This window comes from Manihot esculenta, chromosome 7 (genome assembly GCF_001659605.2).
Source record: "Manihot esculenta cultivar AM560-2 chromosome 7, M.esculenta_v8, whole genome shotgun sequence".
Classification (NCBI taxonomy): domain Eukaryota; kingdom Viridiplantae; phylum Streptophyta; class Magnoliopsida; order Malpighiales; family Euphorbiaceae; genus Manihot; species Manihot esculenta.
This window is the reverse complement of record NC_035167.2, coordinates 7917241-7941838: the sequence shown is the minus strand read 5'-3', so window position 1 is coordinate 7941838 and position 24598 is coordinate 7917241. Positions and strand designations below refer to the sequence as shown.

Below are 24598 nucleotides of genomic sequence, written 5' to 3'. Positions count from 1 at the left end.
AGAAAGAGGTGCACCACGATTAGTAATTAATTATAAACCATTAAATAAGGTTTTAAGATGGATTAGATATCCCATACCAAACAAACAAGATCTCTTAAATAGATTATATAAAGCAGAAATCTTTTCAAAATTTGATATGAAATCAGGTTTCTGGCAAGTACAAATAGATGAAACAGATAAATACAAGACAACATTTACAGTACCATTTGGACAATATGAATGGAACATTATGCCATTTGGTTTAAAAAATGCACCAAGTGAATTTCAAAAAATTATGAATGACATTTTTACACCATATAATTTTATAATAACATATATTGACGATGTTTTAGTATTCAGTGAAAACATTAACCAACATACTAAACATTTACACATCTTTTATAAAATCGTAAAAAGAAATGGTTTAGTATTATCCAAACCAAAAATGAAATTATTTCAAACAAAAATTCGATTTCTAGGTCATGAAATTTATCAAAATACTATAGTACCAATCCAGAGAAGTATAGAATTTGCTGACAAATTTCCAGACATAATTAAAGATAAAAATCAATTACAAAGATTTTTAGGATCTTTAAATTATATTGCTGACTTCTTACCTAACTTGAGAATATTATGTAAACCTTTATACAATCGATTGAAAAAGAATCCTAAACCATGGACAGAAGAGCATACAAAAATAATACAAGAAATCAAAAAACATGTAAAGACATTACCCTGTTTGAATATCTGTAATCCTAATATTCCCAAGATTGTAGAAACAGATGCATCTGATCAAGGTTTTGGTGGCATATTAAAACAAAAAATAAATAATAAAGACCATATTATACGATATTATTCAGGTGTTTGGAACCCTACTCAAGAGAAATATTCCACTATTAAAAAAGAAATTTTAGCCATCGTCTTATGTGTAACTAAATTTCAAAGTGATCTTTTAAACCAGAAATTTACCATTCGAGTTGACTGTAAAGCTGCAAAAGATGTATTAACAAAAGATGTAAAAAATTTAGCAGCTAAACATATTTTTGCCAGGTGGCAAGCTTTCTTATCTATCTTTGATTTTGACATTATTCATATTAAAGGAACTGATAATTCTATTGCTGATTTTCTAACAAGAGAATTTTTGCAGGGAACATCATGAATAAAGGCAAAGACAAATCAGAAGAGGCACCCAAGATTTCATTAAGACAAAAGACAAATGAGACACAAAAAATAAATGTAAATTTATTTTCAGGACAAAGTCCTAGACCAAATTTCAATTTATCATCAACAGGACAAAGTCCTAGACAAAATGCATACATGCATAGGCCCATGTTTACTAGTAGTACAAGTATAATAAACAGGCCTCTTAGTCCAATGTCTAGTGCCCTTATCACAAGACCAAGTTCTCCTCAATCCAGATCTCCAAGCCCACAAATGACTTTGTTAAATAAATTCTCTCCTTTACAACCTCAAAAATTAATTACCCCTTCGACCTTTAAACAAGCTGTCACTGGGCAAAGTTCAAGTCCAAGCTCAACATCCTCACCAACACAATCACTACAAATAACCCAGCCGAATATAGTTACAAGACCATTGACGATACTATTTTAACCATTGAACCAGAATATTGGTCACAAAATCCAAACCTTAATGTCTATCAACTTTGTGAGTCCATTTTTCCAAAAACTCATTTTTATATCCCTGACAATTTTGCCAAAAACCAAGCCTTTTATGAGACTATACTTGTTCAAACAAATTCTATTATTATGTATAATAATTTTGATCCTCATATTAAACATAAAATCAGGTATTGTAAAGTAAGAATAATCAAAGTATTTACCATTTCTGATTGGGGACAAGAACCTCATAAGAGTAAAGATCTTTCTTTACCCAATGGACAATTGACCAAATTCAATTATTATGATTACCAATCTGCTTGGGAACGTACGTTCCTCAAACAAAATGACCAATTATCAATTTCATTTTTCTTTTACTTATCTGATGATTTTTCTTATCCAGTACCCTATTGGTTCCACCACTGGTGGCATAAGTTCGGTATTGATTCTACCATTATACCAGAACAAATTATAGCAGCCCAAGACCACTTTTTCGACAATACTCAATTACCAGATAACATCCTCTTATCTCCTAAATGGCTGATTTATTCTCACCTTTTCCACATCCCTTGGATTTATATGTCAGAATACCAAATTAAAAACCATACTCTAAATAATTTCCAAATACCCAATTTAGTCCGCAGACACAAAATTAAATGGTGGCCTAAGACTGATCTGGCCAATTGCGGCTCAAAAGCTGTTCGACCATTTTCTTGATTCACAACCCCAATATGTCAAAACATTAAGCCCAATCCAGATTACCAAACAGGAAACATTTTTAGCCAAGAAGCAACAGATAATGGCCCAAATGGCCAAATGCATCTCCGAAGAAGAATATGACAAATTGCTCGAAGAAATAAAAGAAGCAAGAAGTTCTGTCTCCTCTCCAGTGGATTTATCCACCTACAATGACGATTTCTTTACACAAGCAGAAATGTAGGACCCACAAAGCACTCATGCAAGTAGGCAGACATCGACCACTGGCCGACAAAGTAAAAAGAAAAAGAGACAAAGACAAAAGCACAGACGTAAGCAATGACGTCACAAGGCACTCACCAATAATACGACAGACAAACGACAACTCACGGGACCCACACCAACACAATGGCAGACAAAGTGGCAGACAAAATAAAATGGTGGACCCCACAACGCACTTACCTCGACAGACCGCTCAGCTGAATTCAATAAAATTTGGCGTCCGTAGGCTATAAATGGAGGTTCCCACTTCATTGTAAAACACCAAAAATTTCACCAAAGAAAATTTCTCTCTATGTATTCACACTCTAGCTTAGTTTTATGCTCAATCATTTGTAAGGAGTTCCAAGTTTACAACAACTGGAACGTAGCAGTTTATTTTTAATATTTGTATTCACAAAGTAAGTTTAAATTTATAGTGGTATACCAGCTTTAATATATCTGTATTATCCAACTGATACTTTGGCATACTTATATTGGTCAGGGTTCCTGCAACGTTATCCTGGAGTTCCCAGAAATAACTCAGATTGATGATCGAAGAGAGAGAGAAATAGTTGCCGTCAACACGGTCTTACAAAGTATCAGTTGGATAATACAAATATATTAAAGCTGGTATACCACTATAAATTTAAACTTACTTTGTGAATACAAATATTAAAAATAAACTGCTACGTTCCAGTTGTTGTAAACTTGGAACTCCTTACAAATGATTGAGCATAAAACTAAGCTAGAGTGTGAATACATAGAGAGAAATTTTCTTTGGTGAAATTTTCGGTGTTTTACAATGAAGTGGGAACCTCCATTTATAGCCTACGGACGCCAAATTTTATTGAATTCAGCTGAGCGGTCTGTCGAGGTAAGTGCGTTGTGGGGTCCACCATTTTATTTTGTCTGCCACTTTGTCTACCATTGTGTTGGTGTGGGTCCCGTGAGTTGTCGTTTGTCTGTCGTATTATTGGTGAGTGCCTTGTGACGTCATTGCTTACGTCTGTGCTTTTGTCTTTGTCTCTTTTTCTTTTTACTTTGTCGGCCAGTGGTCGATGTCTGCCTACTTGCATGAGTGCTTTGTGGGTCCTACATTTCTGCTTGTGTAAAGAAATCGTCATTGTCGGTGGATAAATCCACTGGAGAGGAGACAGAACTTCTTGCTTCTTTTATTTCTTCGAGCAATTTGTCATATTCTTCTTCGGAGACGCATTTGGCCATTTGGGCCATTATCTGTTGCTTCTTGGCTAAAAATGTTTCCTGTTTGGTAATCTGGATTGGGCTTAATGTTTTGACATATTGGGGTTGTGAATCAAGAAAATGGTCAACAGCTTTTGAGCCGCAATTGGCCAGATCAGTCTTAGGCCACCATTTAATTTTGTGTCTGCGGACTAAATTGGGTATTTGGAAATTATTTAGAGTATGGTCTTTAATTTGGTATTCTGACATATAAATCCAAGGGATGTGGAAAAGGTGAGAATAAATCAGCCATTTAGGAGATAAGAGGATGTTATCTGGTAATTGAGTATTGTCGAAAAAGTGGTCTTGGGCTGCTATAATTTGTTCTGGTATAATGGTAGAATCAATACCGAACTTATGCCACCAGTGGTGGAACCAATAGGGTACTGGATAAGAAAAATCATCAGATGAGTAAAAGAAAAATGAAATTGATAATTGGTCATTTTGTTTGAGGAACGTACGTTCCCAAGCAGATTGGTAATCATAATAATTGAATTTGGTCAATTGTCCATTGGGTAAAGAAAGATCTTTACTCTTATGAGGTTCTTGTCCCCAATCAGAAATGGTAAATACTTTGATTATTCTTACTTTACAATACCTGATTTTATGTTTAATATGAGGATCAAAATTATTATACATAATAATAGAATTTGTTTGAACAAGTATAGTCTCATAAAAGGCTTGGTTTTTGGCAAAATTGTCAGGGATATAAAAATGAGTTTTTGGAAAAATGGACTCACAAAGTTGATAGACATTAAGGTTTGGATTTTGTGACCAATATTCTGGTTCAATGGTTAAAATAGTATCGTCAATGGTCTTGTAACTATATTCTGGCTGGGTTATTTGTAGTGATTGTGTTGGTGAGGATGTTGGGCTTGGACTTGAACTTTGCCCAGTGACAGCTTGTTTAAAGGTCGAAGGGGTAATTAATTTTTGAGGTTGTAAAGGAGAGAATTTATTTAACAAAGTCATTTGTGGGCTTGGAGATCTGGATTGAGGAGAACTTGGTCTTGTGATAAGGGCACTAGACATTGGACTAAGAGGCCTGTTTATTATACTTGTACTACTAGTAAACATGGGCCTATGCATGTATGCATTTTGTCTAGGACTTTGTCCTGTTGATGATAAATTGAAATTTGGTCTAGGACTTTGTCCTGAAAATAAATTTACATTTATTTTTTGTGTCTCATTTGTCTTTTGTCTTAATGAAATCTTGGGTGCCTCTTCTGATTTGTCTTTGCCTTTATTCATGATGTTCCCTGCAAAAATTCTCTTGTTAGAAAATCAGCAATAGAATTATCAGTTCCTTTAATATGAATAATGTCAAAATCAAAGATAGATAAGAAAGCTTGCCACCTGGCAAAAATATGTTTAGCTGCTAAATTTTTTACATCTTTTGTTAATACATCTTTTGCAGCTTTACAGTCAACTCGAATGGTAAATTTCTGGTTTAAAAGATCACTTTGAAATTTAGTTACACATAAGACGATGGCTAAAATTTCTTTTTTAATAGTGGAATATTTCTCTTGAGTAGGGTTCCAAACACCTGAATAATATCGTATAATATGGTCTTTATTATTTATTTTTTGTTTTAATATGCCACCAAAACCTTGATCAGATGCATCTGTTTCTACAATCTTGGGAATATTAGGATTACAGATATTCAAACAGGGTAATGTCTTTACATGTTTTTTGATTTCTTGTATTATTTTTGTATGCTCTTCTGTCCATGGTTTAGGATTCTTTTTCAATCGATTGTATAAAGGTTTACATAATATTCTCAAGTTAGGTAAGAAGTCAGCAATATAATTTAAAGATCCTAAAAATCTTTGTAATTGATTTTTATCTTTAATTATGTCTGGAAATTTGTCAGCAAATTCTATACTTCTCTGGATTGGTACTATAGTATTTTGATAAATTTCATGACCTAGAAATCGAATTTTTGTTTGAAATAATTTCATTTTTTGATTGGATAATACTAAACCATTTCTTTTTACGATTTTATAAAAGATGTGTAAATGTTTAGTATGTTGGTTAATGTTTTCACTGAATACTAAAACATCGTCAATATATGTTATTATAAAATTATATGGTGTAAAAATGTCATTCATAATTTTTTGAAATTCACTTGGTGCATTTTTTAAACCAAATGGCATAATGTTCCATTCATATTGTCCAAATGGTACTGTAAATGCTGTCTTGTATTTATCTGTTTCATCTATTTGTACTTGCCAGAAACCTGATTTCATATCAAATTTTGAAAAGATTTCTGCTTTATATAATCTATTTAAGAGATCTTGTTTGTTTGGTATGGGATATCTAATCCATCTTAAAATCTTATTTAATGGTTTATAATTAATTACTAATCGTGGTGCACCTCTTTCTATCTCAGCATTTTTATTTACATAAAAAGCTGCACATGACCATGGTGATTTACTTGGTCTAATTAACCGTTTTGCTAATAGATCTTGAATTTCTTTTTTGCAAAATTCTAACATTTCTTGGTTCATTTGTATAAGTCTTGCTTTAGTTGGTATATCTTATTCGTTAAAGTCTGGTTCATATGGTAAAGTTACTATGTGCTGTTTTCTATCCCAAAATGCTGTTGGTAAATCTGAACATAAGTCTGTTTCAAATTGTTCTTTCAGTGTTTTAATTTGTTGTTTAATGTTTGGAGTTTCTAACTGTTCTTCTATTCGAATAGAATGTAAATCTTGTTTTAGAAATATGATTTGATTTTCTAACTTATTAATTTTACTTATGTTTTCTTGTTGAACTGAATTAACATCATGGTAGTTGATAGGTGTTATGAATTTAAATATAATATCTTATCCTAATACATTGGTTTCTAATCCTAATTGTGTGACTTTAAAGGGGTATAACATTTGTAAGAATGGATTTCCTAGGATAATTTGTGTATTGAGATTTTTAATCAACATGAAACTGGTTTTGAAACATATTCCATTGTTACAAATATGTGCACTAGGTATTTTGTAATTTATTTTGACTTTAGTTGAATTAGCTGCAGATAAAGTTTGTTTAGTTTTATGAAAGTATTTATTTGGTATGATTCCTTGATCTATGCAATTCATGTCTGCCCCTGAATCTAACATAGCTATGGTTTCTAATATAAAATCTTTTATTGTTAAATTTATTTTTACATACCATTTTTGATATTTTATTCTTGTAATATCATTAAATTTTAATGCTGTTTCTCCTTCACTGTCAGAAGTTATGACTAGGGGTTTTTGCTCTTCGTTTATTTTATCTTTTCCTGATGTTTGTCCTTTTTCCACCTGTTGTGTTAATTTTTGATTTTGTTCTAAATAATCACATCTTAATTTTAATTGTCTAACTTCTGATTTTAGTTGTTTTATTTATGATTGTAGATCCATAGAAGAAATTGTTGTTATGGGTTTTTTCTGTTTAAATAATTGTTCAATATCTTCAAACTTCGTTGGTGGTTCATTTTCTTGTTTTATTTCTTCATTTATTAATTTTGTTAATTTTTTAAACATTTTTCGTTTAATATTGGAATCTTGTACTTGTTCTATTTGTTCTAGTACGTGTTGATATTCTGTTAAAACATTTATTTTATTGTTACAATTACAAATTTCTCCTTGACAATCATGGTTACTATCTGAACTACTTATTGTTTCTGTTGCAGTATCACTACTATATTCATAATCTGATTCCGAGGAAGATAACTTAATTTGGTCAATCTTTTCTAATAATTGTTCTATGTTATCTATTTTTAATTCTAAACCTAATTCATGTATTTTTCTTCTTGCAAGACATTCTTTTGCATAATGTCCTTTTTGATTACACAAATAACAAGTTATGTTTGTTTTATCATTGGATCTTTTAAAATTGTTTTTCTTATAATTGTTTCTTTTAAAGGGTTTCTTAAAAGGTTTTTTTAGTAATCTGCTTCTTATATTGTTTATTAAAGGACTTCCTAGGGTACTTATATTGTCTATAAATTTTATTTTTAAAAGGTTTATATTTTGTATGTTTTTGTTTCTTTATGGTTCCAAATCCAAATTGTTCACACCAATTTCCTAATTCTTTCCGAAATTGTCTATTTTCCATTTTTAATTTTTGTTGTAGTTTCATATCTCTACATAATCTTATTCCTGTTAAATTAACACATGTTATTAAATCTCCATATGTTAAATCATCATATGATATTTGACCAAATTTTTGTTCAATTGTTTCTTTCACTTTTGTTGCAAATAATCTTGGTAATCCAGTTAAGAACTTTTCTTTCCAATGGTATGCATTTGGGTCAGCTAATGCATAAACTCGTTTTAGAAAATTGTCTTTATACCATCTAAAATTTTCTAACTTCCTACATTTGAGATTTTGTAATATTTCACTATTTCTTTCTGTATATAGATCTAAGTCTCCAATAAAATGAGATATAATATTGTACACTAAATAGGCTAAGGTAAAAGATTGTGGTTGTCCTGTAGATTGGTCGATGACAGGTTCTCCTGTAATACTATCTATTCTTCTTGCATTTAGTATATTTGTTTTTATTTCATTGCTTAATAATTTGTCCCACCAAGTTCTTAGTTCGCCAGTAAAACCTAATATGATATTTTCAGCGGCATCTTTTTCTGTAATGCCGACTCTTTGTTTATAAATATTTCCTACTATGACCATTTCTTTGGTTATTTGTATTATTTCTGTTTCTGATAGATCATCGATATTTCATTCATAAATATTTTTTGCATTATACTGTTTTTGTTTTCTATCTAATATTTTTAAATCATCTGGTCTAGTTTCATATTGTCTTTTGCCTATAGTATTTAAAGGAATAACATTGTCTTGGTCAGAGTCTGATGCTTCTAAGGGATTGTTTATAGTGTCATCTTCTGAGGAAGAGGTTTCATTATATTCAGTTAAAATTGTTATTTTATTTTTGTCTTTGTTAGTATTTTCACTTGGTATCTTACTTTGTGTAGGTATCTTACTTTGTGTAGGTTCTTTTATTTTAATGCCTCCTGCCACACTGGGTTTTTGAGCAGTACTTTGTTCACTTATAATTTTCTGCAAGAATTTTGACATGTCATTTAATTCTGTCTTTGGCTTTAGAGTTACTATTTCTATGGGATTTTGTGATGGAGGTATCATTTTGGTGAAAGGTTTATTAATGGGTTTTTTCGCTGGATCTATATCATATGGTTTTGGATTGCTATATCTCTGAGATAAATATATTGTGTTTGGTTTAGGTGTTAAAGGAGATGGTGCCTGTGGTGTTTCTATGTGTTCTATATTTGTAATGTCTTCGTGATTTCTATCTATCTTTTCTTCTATTCTATCTAATTGTTGGCCTATGATATGTAATGATACATTAGTCCAGTTGTTTTGTAAATTAATTTCTCTTATATTATTATCTTCGATATTGTTTGTATTTACAATTGCTTGCATTCCATGAGATATTTGGTTCCTTTTGAAAAATACTCTATCAAGTGGTGGTCTTTCGCATTCATGGGCTAAATCACTAACTCCTCCTTCATTATTTACTTTGTGCCATTTATGTATTTTCTTTTCCAATACATTTAATTTCTTTTCATGAAAATATTTTAAGTATGTAAAAAATGGTATAGTTTTTTCTACTTGTTCACAAAATGTAAAGAATTGTTTTTTAATTAGACTCTGTTCTTTTCTGGAATAGGTTTGCAAAAATAGGCTCCTTTTCCCCCCGTTTTGATCTGACATATAGTCAGCTTGAATTTGATCTTTATCAAGGGTAAAAGCTTGGGTTAAAGTATTGATGGTAAAATCATTATCGTCATAAGGTTGACTAAATTGTCCCTGTCTAAATATACCTTCTTGTATTTTGATACCTTAAATATGAGAGATTTTGGTTCTACTCCCTCAATCTCCAATTCCCATTTTAAAAAAATAATTAAAAAAAATTTATTATTTAATTCTTATAATATTGAAAATTCATTGGTTAGTATTTCAATTTTGAAAAATATATTTAAATATCTCTAAAATATTACATAATATATTAATTAGTCTTTTTATTAGTTTAATTGTTAAATATTTTATTATTTAATTCGTACGAAAAAATTATTAATTAATTTCTTAATTTTTATAAAATATCTATTAATTATTTTTTTCATATTAAAAGCATTTTAAATAATTTTATAATATTTAATAGGTAAAATTGATAGAGAGATTAATACTATATTGTTTTAAGAATATTTTAATATATTTTTTAAAATTAATTAATTAATTAACGAGATTTCAAAAATATTTTAATATATTTATTAAAATTAATTGATTAATTAGTGAGTTTTTATATTAGAGAACTAAATAATAATTTTTTTATTTTTATAATACTTAATAACTAAAATTGATGAAATGGATTAATTAGTAGATTTTTTTAAAATTTTATAAATAAATTAATATATTTTTAAATTTAAAGAGTAATCAATGAGTTTTTCTATAGTATTGAAATCAAATAATAATTTTTTTTTATTATAATATCATATGCATTACAAAAATAATTTATTATTTATTTTTATGTGCAATTATTTATATTTTTATTTTATTATTAAATATTATATTTTTTAAAAAAATATTTTACTTTTTATTTTTATATAAAAATTTCTAAATTTATTTTTATGCAAACAATCTTTATGAAATAAATAACAAAAATAAAAAATTGTTTAATTTGGAAAAGTAAAAAATAAAAATCCTACGAGATTACTAGACGCATCCTTAAATTTCATCTGTTTAACAATGGAATTAAAATAAACCGAGTCTTATAAAGGTAAATTGCAAATAATATACTAACAATTCAACTCATTTACATCAATATTAATAAATTTAAATTAAAAATAATAAATCTAGACTAAAAAATTTTAATTAAATGGATATATTTCTAAATCCGCTTGTATCTTTATTAAACAAATGAGTTCTCAAATCTTAACAAATCAAATATCTATAAATTTGTTTTTAGCTTATGATAAATCAAAATCCAGCAGGGTTATCATATGCAGATATTTGGACTGTGGTTTGATTTAATAGGTAGATCAATGAACTATGATCGGTTTAATGAAAAAAGAATGAATTTAAAATTTTTTTTGGATCCCTCCATGCTCAATTTTAAGGAAAGAGCCCGCAAAATATGGGAAAAAAGGTCAAGAGTCTACCGGAGATACCCATTGAAGACCTTCCGACGTTCAAGTCAGATCTGGGACCTTTTAGTGGTGTCAAGGGAAATAAAACAGAGAGGAGAAGATAAGAGAAAGCTTCCGAAAGAAACAGGATGTGTTCTAGTATTTCTGCATGTGTGTGGGCGAGAGAGAGAGAGAAAGAGTTCACCCCTCTTTTAAGTTAGTTCAGTGATATATATACATCTGATTATTTTGACGCTCTTTGTGCCATGTTCCCATTAGACTGGGTATCGATGCTTTTTTGCAAGTGTGTTAGCCGACACATTAATGATGGATGATATGATAATAAATGCGGAGCCGACTAGTTCGTACCTACCACATGCGTATTTATGATCTCGGTGCTGTATCAAAGAGACGGCCAGTGCGTAAAAGGTAGGCAATTTACTCCAGTCTCATCAAGTCATGCTCGAGTCATCTAGTCTGTATCGAGGTGAAATTCCCTAAGTCACTAAGGTCAATAGTGTCAGTATTTAATTTTCGTTTATTGGTACGAGCTTTGAAGAGGTCTGTTTGTCCGTTCCGGATTTTGATAAAGTCAGGAGTGTTGGTGGTCTGATCTTTGTACTCCATAGGTCGGGCTTCCCACTGCCTGGTCCTATCATATGGAAAGGTTCGTACGACCCTTCTGAATCCTATATACACATGTCATGATCTTACTGGGTCCTATTTTTTATATGTTATCAAATGCCTTTTTACTTCTCCGAGGGTTATTTATGACTGTTGGAGAAGGGAATCCGACCTGCTAATTCGATGCCAACTGTTCATTTGGCAGACGCTTATGAATTTCAAAGGAAAGTGCAATCAGTTGAATTGGTCGATTTAATATAAATCGAACCAAGAGAGTAAATTTTATATCTATAAAAACGAGAAAAATTCTCAATGAATTATTTTCCAATTTAATATGAAATAGTTTTGCCCCTTGCTTAAATCTGATCTTGGTGATCTTTTTTATGAAAGATCTGACCTTGTTGGTTTTCCTTTTGGAAGGTCTGACCTTGGTAATCTGCCTTTCTGATCTGACCTTAGTGGTATGCCCTTTTAGGTCTTCTTTATGGAAGGTCTGACCTTGGTGGTCATTCCTTTTGGCCTTGTCCTTTTGACTTGACCTTATTGGTCTGCCCTTCTGCGTCTTCTTCTAAGCATTTTGATTTGAAGCGTCTTTTGGGCTTTAAGTCCTGGATCTTTTTAATGAGCATTTCAGCTGATTAGCTTTACGAGCACTTTAGCTCTTTACCTCTTTAGCCCTGATTATATTTTACGAATGTTTTAGCTCTTTACCGGGCTCTTTAGCCCTAAATATTTTTATGAGCATTTTAGCTCTTTACCGGGCTCTTTAGCCTTGATTCTTCATCCGAGCTCTTAGCCTTGGTGGAGTTTGCCTACAATAACAGCTATCATGCTAGCATAGGGATGGCTCCATATGAAGCTTTATATGGAAGGAAGTGTAGGTCACCTGTCTGCTGGGAAGAAGATGGAGAAAGGGCCTTGGCAGGGCCTGAGTTAGTAGAGATCACCAGAAGGATGGTGCCCATCATCAGAGAAAGGATCAGAACTGCTGTGAGCAAGCAAAAGAGTTATGCAGACATCCGCAGGAAGCATGTAGAGTTTCAGGAGGGAGATATGGTGTTGCTTAAGGTGTCTCCTATGAAAGGGGTGATTCGTTTTGGGAAGAAAGGTAAGCAAGCTCCACAGTACATCGGACCCTTTAAGATCTTGCAAAAGATTGGGAGTGTATCATACAAGTTGGATTTACCTGCTTCCATGGAGAGAATCCATCCGGTTTTTCATGTTTCCATGTTAAGGAAGTTCATGTCAGATCTGGGCAAGGTCCTTAATGAGCCTGATGTGGAGATCCTAGGAGATCTCACCTATGTTGAGCAGCCAGTGCGGATCCTAGACACGCAGATCAAAAAGCTGAGGAACAAGGAATTCCCGATGGTGAAAGTCCTTTGGAATCACCACAACATGGAAGAGTGTACCTGGGAGACACAGGAGTCCATGCTCCAGTAATACCCTTATCTCTTTTAAGGTTAGTGTTATGTGTTTTTATGTATTTATGTTTATGCTATGCATGGGTTTGTTTGTTGAACATTCAGGGACGAATGTTCTTAAGGGGGGAAGAATGTAATACCCGGCTAGACCCCGGCATCAGAATTCCTACCTTCCGGCGGAATCTCCATTGAAATCCGGAATTCTTGGATGACGGAGCCTTCTAGAAGGATAAAATAAAGGTTTTCTAAAATGTTTTTACATGTTTTCATGATTTTAATGAAGAAAGAAATTAAGTTTTGAAAGAAAAGACCAAGGGAGGAAAATCCAGGTTCGGCCGCCGAACATGGGGAGCTTGCGGAAGCACCTTTAGCCCTCGAAGGTGGTCTGGCCAGCCACCTATAAAAAGCCCCTTGTCCAAAAATGGGCGAGTTTTCTCTCCCTATTTTCGGGCATAGGTGAGATTTCGCCCTCCTTTGGTTAATTTTGTGTTTTCCTTCAATCACTTCAAGTTTTAATGAGTTTTAATTTGGTTCTGAAGATTTTTGAGCTAAGATCAAAGTTTCGAAGCTTGGAGACCTCGGAGCTCGTTTCCTCCACATCTCCAAGTTTGGATCGCCTCTCCTCTCGATCTTCAAGAGGTAAAAGTAGATCCTCACCTTTTTTTATGTTTTAAGTAAGTTTTAAGAAGGGGTTAAGGGTTTTGATGCATGTTTAGAGTAAATGTAAAATGTTAGGGCTTATGTTTAATGTATGTTAAATGTGATGCTTTTTTTATGTTTATTGGGGTTTAGGCTAGTTTTATGCCCCTATATGCTTGAAAATGTATTTATGCATGCTTTAGAATAGTTGGTTGTGTGTTGGGAAGGTTTTGGGTGGCTGGATGTGTGTGTGAGGCTCAGGTTCTGCCATTCTGGAGAATCCAGGTTCGGCCGTCAAAGCCAATTTCAACTGCCAAACCTGCCTGTGGAGGCAGTTTTGGCCGCCTAAACTCGCCTCCGAAAGTTTGGACTTTATGCTCTGGAGGGGAGTTTCGGCCGCGAAATCTGCCGTCGAAGGTTAGTGACTTTTGGCTCTGGAAGGACTTTCGGCCGCCGAACCTGCCCCCGAAAGTGTCTGACTTTCCGATCTGTAGGGACCTTCGGCCGCCGAACCTACCACCGAAAGTCCCCTGCTCAGCCTTCCTTTACTTGTTTTGCATGCATGTTTTGTGATGTTTTAGGGGGTTTTTGGGGAGTTGTTTAGAGTCCTTATAGAATATGTTTGGTCCCTCATTTGAGTCCACCTGTGTAGGATTGGACCCGAGGAACCGAGGAGGTCAGCAGTGTTAGTAGCCAGAGGTGAGTAGAATTGAACTATGTTTTAAAGTAAATGAAATTTTTAGCATGTTCATACATCACGAATGCCATGATATGTACTAGGTTGTTTTGCATTAGAATTCATGAATATGATGCATTGCATAATATGATGTTGATGTGGATGGATATTGGATGACCCACTAGCCCTCGATATGGTATGTTATGATACGGTATGGAAGTCTAGTGAGGCCCATTCTACGCCCCTGGCACAATGTGAGAGAAAGACCAGTGTTATAATAGCGTACTCTTCTATTCAAATAAAAAGGATTATTCTTCCAAAAGATTGGCCAGTCTCAAATTTATATATTGCACTGACATTTAAAAATTTTAAAAAGTATTGTACTTTATATAATCATTTTGATTATATTGATGCATGGACAAGTATTTTAAGTATTCAAAATCCTACCACAACTCATTCGTGATTAATATATTTTGACTAACAAAGCATTAAAGCAACCACCAGATTTTCAAATTGATTTTTAAAATGGTGGTAGTAGAGAGGTATTACTAAAGATATTCTATCTCAAAACGTACTTCATGTATATCAATATTTTAAAAGTAATTATAAGCTAGCCCAAAATGAAAAGTATATCCTTCCTTTAATGTATTTTTATATAAAATTTTTTATTCCTTAGGTATAGCAATGGTATTTCAATTTTCAATATATAACAGAATTAAATATTTCAGTAAAAAAGCACAAAATAAAATGGTGGAGATCCTTCAGAAACTTACCACGGAAGAAGTGGTAAAAAATTGGATAACCAAGAGAATCCAATTCTCAACTGTATCTTATGCTGGTAAATTAACATTGCAAGCAGAACCCTCATTTGGTGCCCAGAAAGCCCAATATCAGGCCTTGTTAACAGCAGCTAAAACTCCCAAAGAATATAAAATGATTTATCAGCAAATGTTCAATCATCTTGCTTCAGGAGAATCAATAAAAAAGGAAAAAATAAAGCAAACTTCCAATAAAGAATCTTCAAAGAAATTCTCTGATAAAAATTATCAAAGAAGGCACTCAGCAGAAGAAAGAGACAGTCCAGTTCGGAAACGGAGTCAACAGCGTCATCTCAGACGTCATCCTCTAGTAAAAACTAAACATCTTCATACTGTGATAGTAATGAAGACGACAGCTATAAAGTTCTTCCAGCAACAAAAATCAAAAGCAAGACAGATAAAGTAAAAAGAAAAGAAAAGAAAGAGAAAGAGAAAATAAAGAAAAAAGAAAAAGAAAAGGGAAAGAAAAGGCGGGACACCTCTTTATCTTCATCCTAAAACTCAGACTAAAAGACAGACACAAAAGACAGACACAGTAAGGTTCGGAGGCGGACAAGCTACTATTCATGAACAGTTGAGACAAAAACAGTAAAAGAAGATAGCAGACAAACTATTCATCTACAATAAAAAGAAGCAGACAAGTTACTATTCATGAACAGTAAAAGCCGCATGAATCAACAGTAAAGGTCTTGTGACTCAACAGTAAAAACTTAAAAATTTTCTATAAAAGGGAGCCTCTCCCCTTGTGAAGGCACACATCTGGATATAACTACTCTCTCTATATTTTCTCTATCTTCACACTTCCTCTATAAATCATTCCTCTTCCACTTATTTCTTTATATTTCTCAGAAATTCTATAAAATGTTTCAAGTTTTGTAAAAAGTAAGTTTATTTTGTTATAAGTTTATTTTTGCTACTTATATAAAGACCGTGTTGACGACACTCTTCTCTTCTCCCCCTCACCCTCACTCTGACTTAATTCTGAAATTCTGGGAATTCCAAGTTAAGATTGCAGGAACCCTAACCTCTGTAATAAAATTAAAACATCATAAGTATACTCTGTGATTACAACTTAGCCTGATCTTTCACATCAGGAAAATTGCCATAATTTGATTGCTTTATTAAAAGGCCAATGACTCTGAGAGGTTAGTAATATTATTCTTATACTTTCTTGATATACCGATTGGAAAACCAGATCTCTTCGATCCGGCAAATTGTTGTGCCGTAGAAGAAACTTGAGTTACAAAGTGAGGTACTATTGAAAATACTATTGACTCTGAATCACTCGATGTATGTTCGATCATGTGTGTTTGTTGGTATATATATATATATAATATATATATAAATCAAACATGCATGAAACACATAATTCTAAAATAGACCAGAGCCTTATTATGTAATAAGTATTAACCATAAAAATTATTTTCTCACAATAATTTTATAAACACATAAGGTGTTATCTGCTTGGTGAAAAGGAAAATTGCCATCAAACTATCAAATAAAAAAAAAAATGATATATTACTATACCCTCAGTAAGATAACAACAGTATTTTTTTTTTTAATTTCTTTCCATATCATATCAATAAACATAAATAGAGTTACTGATAATCTCTTTTATGTTCATGAACAAATATTGATCAAATCAGGGGATAAGTTTAGAATCTTTGAAGCAAACAAAAAGCATTTTCATTCTTAATAAGTCTGTAAGAGTTAATACGTAAATAAAAGAATTTATAAAGAGTAGAAATTACAGTTGGTGAAGAGTGAACTTATATTCATTCCATCAAACTTAGCTGAGCATGAGAGAAAATTTAATGCACAAAAGTCTGCTCTATTATAATGATATCACAAGAAACCCAAATAGATTTTACTCATAAATACAAAAGTGTAGCTACAAGAGTAAAAAGACAAACAATAATTAAACCAAGAGAACCAAGACAAATAAAAAGGGTGAGCTTATACTCCTTTGAGAGAATGACTAAATTGAAAGTAAAATCCTTAAAATGGATCTAAAATTTAGAGTGAAGAATCAAGAATTTCGGCTGGTTTGTACCTTATATGAAGAAAGCCTGTAGGTGGCTGTAGGAACTTATAAATGGCAGGGGAATAAAATTGAAACTCGCCCTGAGATTTCATGGAAGCGAGAACCCCAAAAGAAATCTTCTCCTCTTGACCCACTCTCTCTCTCTCTCTCTCTTTCCTCCCCCTTTCTTTTTCTTTACTCCTCCATTGTCTCTTCCCGACTCTCCTTTTATCTTTTCTTCTTTATTTTTGCCAGAAGATAAAAGCCACGTGGATAGCTATCGTGCCCTTTCCTTTCTTTTTTTTTTTAAGAAAAATACCTTTTAATCCTCCAAAATTTTCATGCTTCCATTAAAATCCTTAAAATGGATGTAAAGTTTAGAGTGAAGAATAAAGAATTTCGGCTGGTTTGTACCTTATACGAAAAGAGCCTGTAGGTGGCTGTAGGAACTTATAAATGGCAGGGGAATAAAATTGAAACTCGCCCTGAGATTTCATGGAAGCGAGAACCCAAAAAAAAAATCTTCTCCTCTTGACCCACTCTCTCTATTTCTTTCCCTCTTCCTCTCATCTCTATCTCTCTCTCTCTCTCTCTCTCTCTCTCTCTCTCTTTCTGTTATGAAATTCTGCCCCTTCCCCATCTTATCCGCTCTCTCTTCTTTCCTCCCCATTTCTTTTTTTTTTTACTCCATTGTCTCTTCCCGACTCTCCTTTATCTTTTCTTCTTTATTTTTGCCAGAAGATAAAAGCCACGTGGGTAGCTATCGTGCCCTTTCCTTTCATTTTTTTAAGAAAATACCTTTTAATCCTCCAAAATTTTCATGCTTCCATTTTAGCCCGTCAATTTAGGGGTGAACATTGATGGATTCAACTCTAATTCAATTCGAAAAATCTTAAAAGCAATATACCGATTCTAAAGCTAACCAAAACCGATTCTAAAGTTAACCAAACCTATTAAAGTAATAAAACTAAATTGAACCAGTGGAACCACTTCAATCGTTTTCCTCTTATGTTTTACCTCAAAGAAAGAGTACACATCTATATTTTTTCCGTCCATCAAACACGAAGACAACTTCTAAGAACTTTGAAAAAAAAAAAACATTTCTAAGAACTGAAAAATAAAATGGATCCCATAAAATTGAAAAAAAATGGAGGATTGGTTTTGCCATGAGCATAAAAGAAAAGTATAATTCAAGAGCTGCCATGGAAATATTACTCTGTCATATTTTCTACTGGTTACTGTAAAGGTGTCAGTTAAAAGCAGTACCTCTAGTGTCACCGTCAGTGCGTGGATCGGCGTTTCTGAAGCAATTCGTCAAGCAAGCCATATGCAAATCGATACACTATTATGCTACTACTTTAGGGTTGAGGAGAATGTGAGAGGAGGAAGTGGGTGTGGTTAGAAACGCATAGAAAAAGAGAGATCAGTGTCACTTCAGACCTCAGGTAGAGAGCGAGAGAGAAAGAAAGAGAGAGAGAGAGAGAGAGAGAGAGAGAGAGAGAGAGAGAGGTGCCCTTGCGCGCCTCTTATAGAAATTTTTTTTTTTTTTTTTTTGTTTCTTATACGAAGGAATCCAAGGGTATTTGTTTAGGTAAAATGCCGTTAAGAAATTTTGAGTCACCGATAGATTCGATTTAAAATTCAATATTATAAGTGGAAATTGAAATTTTAATATTTATAAAATTAAATTAGTTTAATTTTAATTAAAAATTAAATAGAATTTATTAAATTTTATTTTATTTAATTTGATTTGAGAGATTTTAATTTTTAATAAATTTTTTATTTTTTATATTTTATTTTTAATATTTTAAAATTTAAATAAAATATTTTATTTTTAATTTAATTTTTTTATATTATTTTAAAAAATATATTATTATCACTGATCGATTTAATTTAATTTTTTTTAATTTATTTTAATTAAAATTAAATTAAAATAATTAAAATTTTTAAAATTAAAAATTTAATTAAATTGAATAAAATAATAAAAAAATTAAATTAAATAATTAAATTAATTCAATTTATCAATTTATCTGAACCTGCTCACTTTAATTAAAACTCAAGTATAAATGAGCTTAGGTTACAGTAAGAAGAAATTTAATAAAATTTAGAAAAAATTATTATTTAATTTTTATAATATAAAAAATTTATTAATTAATTTATTAATTTTAAAAATATATTAAAATATTTTAATATTTTAAAAAATTTAAAAATTAACTTACCGTTAAATTTTTTATTATTTAATTTTTATAATTTAAAAAATTTATTAATTAATTTTTAAAATTTTTAAAATATTTAGTAATTATTTCTTTCATATTAAAAATATTTTAAATTTTTTACAATTATTAATTAATATATTTTTTAAAATTAAAAAATAAACTAATAATTTTATTTACTATATAAATTAAATAATATTTTTTTCTAAAATCTATTATTTTAATAATATTAATTATATTTTTTAAAAAATGAAAGTAAGCCTACCTTTTTAGTATTAAGAGAGTACTTATCTCTTAATAATATAACTTTAAAATGTATAACAATACTAATAATCATTTAATAATTTAAATAAAATGATATTATATTAAAAATTTAAATTATATATTGTTAATTTAATGATAAAAACATTCAATTAAATTATTTCAGAAATTAATTTATGAATTTATGAATATTACTTTTTTTTTTTTGGGAGAAAGCATACTGTTTTGTTGTACTGTTGTTGATTGGTTTGCCACATAGAAAGCCTACCTGGTACCTAGTCTACTAATGGTCATGATTATGTTTGGATTTTAATTCAAATTTTGTCTAGGTCCATTGAATTCAAATTTTAAATTCAAATTAAAGGTGAAAAATACTTTATATTAAAAAATATTTTTTAATATTTTTTAATTTTTTAATAAAATAATTTATTTTAAATTTAAAAAAAAATGTATACAACAAATTTATATATTTAATTTTTTAATAAAATATTTAAAGTGTAAAAAAATTATTATTTAAAAAAATCATTTTTTAAATAGCTTAATTTTTTTAATTAAAAAGTATTTTTTATTGATTAATTTTTTTCAGAGTTTAAATATTAAAAAAATAAAAAATATATTTTTTATAAAAATCTAAATATCAATAAATTTAGGGTGCATATGTTTTCATTGTGATTTTTTATTTTTTATTTAATAAAAAAATAAAATATCTATTCCATTGAAAATATTGTATTTTTATTTTTATTATTTATTAAAAAATATTTTTAAAATAAAAAAATCAAACACCAAATAAAAGACCAAACCCTAGATACTTTTCAAATACCAAATCTCGTCCGCAAATACAAAATAAAATGGTGGACGAAGACCGATCCAAATAATTGTAGCCCAAAAGCTGTAGACCAATTTCTGTCTCTCAACCTCAATATTGTAAAACTTTGAGCCCAATTCAAATTACCAAACAATAAACATTCCTAGCCAGGAAACAACAAGTCATGGCCCAAATGGCCAAATGTACGTCAGAAGAAGAATATGACAAATTATTGAAAGAAATAAAAGAAACCAAAAGTTCTGTCTCCTCTCCTATAGATCTCTCCAACGACAATGATGACTTTTTTACACAAGCAGAGATATAAATGGCCCACACAGGACCCACAAGGCATATGATGTAAGCAACAAAGATAAGAAGCACTTACCAGAAAAAGACAACATGGCCGACAAAGAAAAAGAAAAATGACACCAAGTGGCCGACAAAGAAAAAGACAAGGAGAAAAAGACAAGTGACTCAACAAAGCACTGAAAGAAAAAGACAAGGAGAAAAAGACAAGTGACTCAACAAAGCACTGAAAGAAAAAGACAAAGCAGATAAAGAAAAAGAAAAGCAAAAAAGACAAATGACTCGACAAAGCACTACTTGAAAAAGACAAAGCCAACTCACGGACCGCTCAACCAAAATGAAGAAACATTTGAAGTCCGTCGCCTATATAAGGCACTCTCATACTCAAAGAAGGACACACCGAAATTCACCAAGAAATTTCTCTCTATGAACTTCATGCTTAGTTTAGCTTATTTCTCTACAATTTGTAAGGAGTTCCAAGTTTACTACAACTGGAACGTAGCAGTTTATGTTTAAACAAAGTTTGTAATTCAGTAAGTTGTATTTGTATTTTGTATTAATAATATTTGTATTATACAATTGATACTGTGTAAGTCCGTGTTGACGGCAAAATATTCTCTCTCTCTTCGTGTACCAATCTGAGTTAATTCTGGGCATCCAGATTAACAGTGCAGGAACCCTGACCACAATAAGTATGCTCTGTGCTTGCAGTTCAAACTGATCTGGCACATCAGAAACCATGAACATTGAAATAGGAATATTTTATTGTCATATTTGTGATCAATTTTATATTTTATATTATTGTTATGATTGTAAAAATTGGTATACTATTGACATTATTGATCCTTATTGTACTCTTAATATTATATAATGGAATATTTAATTTTAGTTTATATTTATGAATCAGACAATGAATATATTACTGAATATATTGTTTATTATGGACCATCTCTTTATGTATTCTTTCATACTATATTAAATATTGCATTACAATTCTTCAACAATTAATCATAAAATGAGATTTATAATAGCTGCATTAGAACAGTTAAGTTTAGTTGATTTAACAAATAAAGGTGAAGTAGAAGTTTTTAGACATTGTTTGGTACGATAAGGAACATTTATGTATGAATGGCATCTTACAAATCATAACAATTTTTGTGATTGTAGAGAAACACAAAGAACTTTAGATCTATTTAATTGTATTATAGCCTATTTAGATCAATTATTAAGAAATAATAATTTTTAAAGAAAGTTATTATCTGTAATAGAATTTAAATCATACCTGGGATCGTTTTATGGTATCAGAGCCAGTGAAGGCTTTATTTGGCTTAAATAAATTCAAATTAAACTTTTAGGGTTGGAACTGTGTCACGAAAGTCATAAGTCAGGCAAAATGTGTAAGTCCTGCAGAACAAGTAGAGAAGGAAGTGTATGTGAACACCCTAGACGTTTAAGATGAGTTTATTTAGGAGAAATAGATCTTCTAGGTCGAGACAAGCTGATGACGAACTTATAAATGATTTAAATATTAATACAGATAATAGTAAAATAATATTATCTAGAGAAAGTATTTGGAATAATCAACAATTAACAAATTGGAAACCCCTCAAGACACCAATAGATACAATATATAAAACAGGTATATTAGATTTTAAATCCGCCAGAGCAATTAAAACAAAAGAAAAAGTAGTACCTTTATATTCTGAAAATCAATCTATGAGTTTATTAAGTAAAAAAGACTATATTAAAATATATTAATCAAGGATATAGATTTATGCATATAGGATTAGTACAAATTGCCATAAAACCATTAACAGTAGAAAGATTAAATACTAGTATGCATGTCGCACTAAGAGACTGTAGACATCTTAATTATAAAGATTCTTTATTAGGATTATTTGAAACTAGTTTAACTAATGGACCAATATATTCAAACTGTTTTCCTAATTTCACAATTTCTTTAACTGATCCTCATATAATGAAAATATTGACATTAGACATATTAACACATAACTATAATATGTTAAAAGGATCCCATATTTATGAAGTATTTTATAGATTAAATTATAAAATAATGAATACAGGATTATGTCCTAATGCTATTGATCATAATAGACAAACAGGAGAAACAATATTTTGGGAAATTGACCAAACCAAAGCTAATATAAATATACCAAAAGCGATACAATGGAAAGATGTCAATCTACCAGAAACATGGAAATATCCAGTCAAAACAATGCCAAGTTTACCTGCTAAAGAAAATACAGAAATAGATTATATTATTTAAAATAATGATGGAACAGTAGAATTAAAATTTAAAAGATCTAATTCTTTTAGACAAACCACTCATAGTATATATCAACCATCTAGACATTCCTTAGAATCCTCCCGTAGAAGACATACCATAGATATACAGCCCGATACAAGTATTTCTGAAGACTCCACTATTCCACATTATCAAGGACCTTTTGTAGGAGAAACCTCTGGTACTAAACCAATAGAAGAAACATTTGACCAACATACAAAACCACAACATGTTCCTCAAGGTATCAACATACAAGAAGGTGTTTTTAGACAAAGTCAATTTAGTCAACCCTATGAAGACAGCACTTTTACGCTTAACACATTAACTCAACCCTTTGACATTGATAAAGACCGTATTCAAGCTGACTATATGTCAGATCAAAATCGGGGGAAAAGAGACATATTTTTACAAACCTATTCCAGAAAAGAACAAAGTCTAATTAAAAAACAATTCTTTGCTTTTTGTGAACAAGTCGAAAAAACCATACCATTTTTTACATATTTGAAATATTTTCATGAAAATAGGTTAAATATATTAGAAAAGAAAATACATAAATGGCACAAAGTAAATAATGATGGTGGACCTAGCGATATAGCCCATGAATGTGAAAGACCACCATTAGATAGAGTATTTTTTAAAAAGAACCAAATATCTCATGGAATGCAACCAATTGTAGATACTAAAAATATACAGAGTAATGACATAAGAGATATTAATTTACAAAATAATTGGACTAATGTAACATTACACATAATAGGACAACAATTAGATAGGATGGAAGAAAAATTAGATAGAAATCATGAAGAAATAATTAATATAGAACATATAGAAACACCTCAGGCACCATCTCCCATAATGCCCAAACCAAACACAATATATTTATCTCAACGCTATAGTAATCCAAAACCATATGATATAGACCCAGCTAAAAAACAAATTAATAAACCTTTCACAAAAATGATACCACCTTCACAAAACTCAATTGATACAGTAACAATAAGTCCAAAGACAGAATTAAGTGATATGTCAAAATTATTACAAAAAATAATAAACGAACAAAATACTTCTCCAACTAGTACTTTAGGAGGAATAAAAATAGAAGAACCAAATAAGAATAAAGATAAAGTAAAAATAATCATTCTCACAGAATATAATGACACTTCTTCTTCTTCAGATGATGAAAGTATATACAATCCATTGGAAATATCAGACTCTGACCAAGACATTAATATTCCCATAAATACTATTGAAAGGCAAAATAACAGACCAGATGATTTAAAAATATTAGATAGAAAACAAAAACAATATAATGCAAAAAATATTTATGAATGGAACATAGATGATCTATCAGAAACAGAAATAATACAAATAACTAAAGAAATAGTCATCGTAGGAAATATTTACAAACAAAGAGTTGGCATTACAGAAAGAGATGCCGCGGAAAATATCATATTAGGATTTACTGGAGAATTAAGAACTTGGTGGGATAAATTATTAAGTAATGAGATAAAAACGAATATATTAACAGCAAGAAGAATTGATAGTACCACAGGTGAACCAGTTATTGACCC

At 30.8% G+C, this 24598-nt stretch overlaps 1 long non-coding RNA gene across 1 annotated transcript; it reads right to left on the bottom strand.

The window, feature by feature from the left end:
* Positions 1-4976: 4976 nt before the first annotated feature.
* Positions 4977-15487, bottom strand: LOC122723952. Its single transcript, XR_006351177.1, has 2 exons — positions 15070-15487; positions 4977-5053 (listed from the first exon to the last, which is right to left on the bottom strand). It is a non-coding gene; the product is annotated as an uncharacterized LOC122723952 (long non-coding RNA).
* Positions 15488-24598: the final 9111 nt, after the last annotated feature.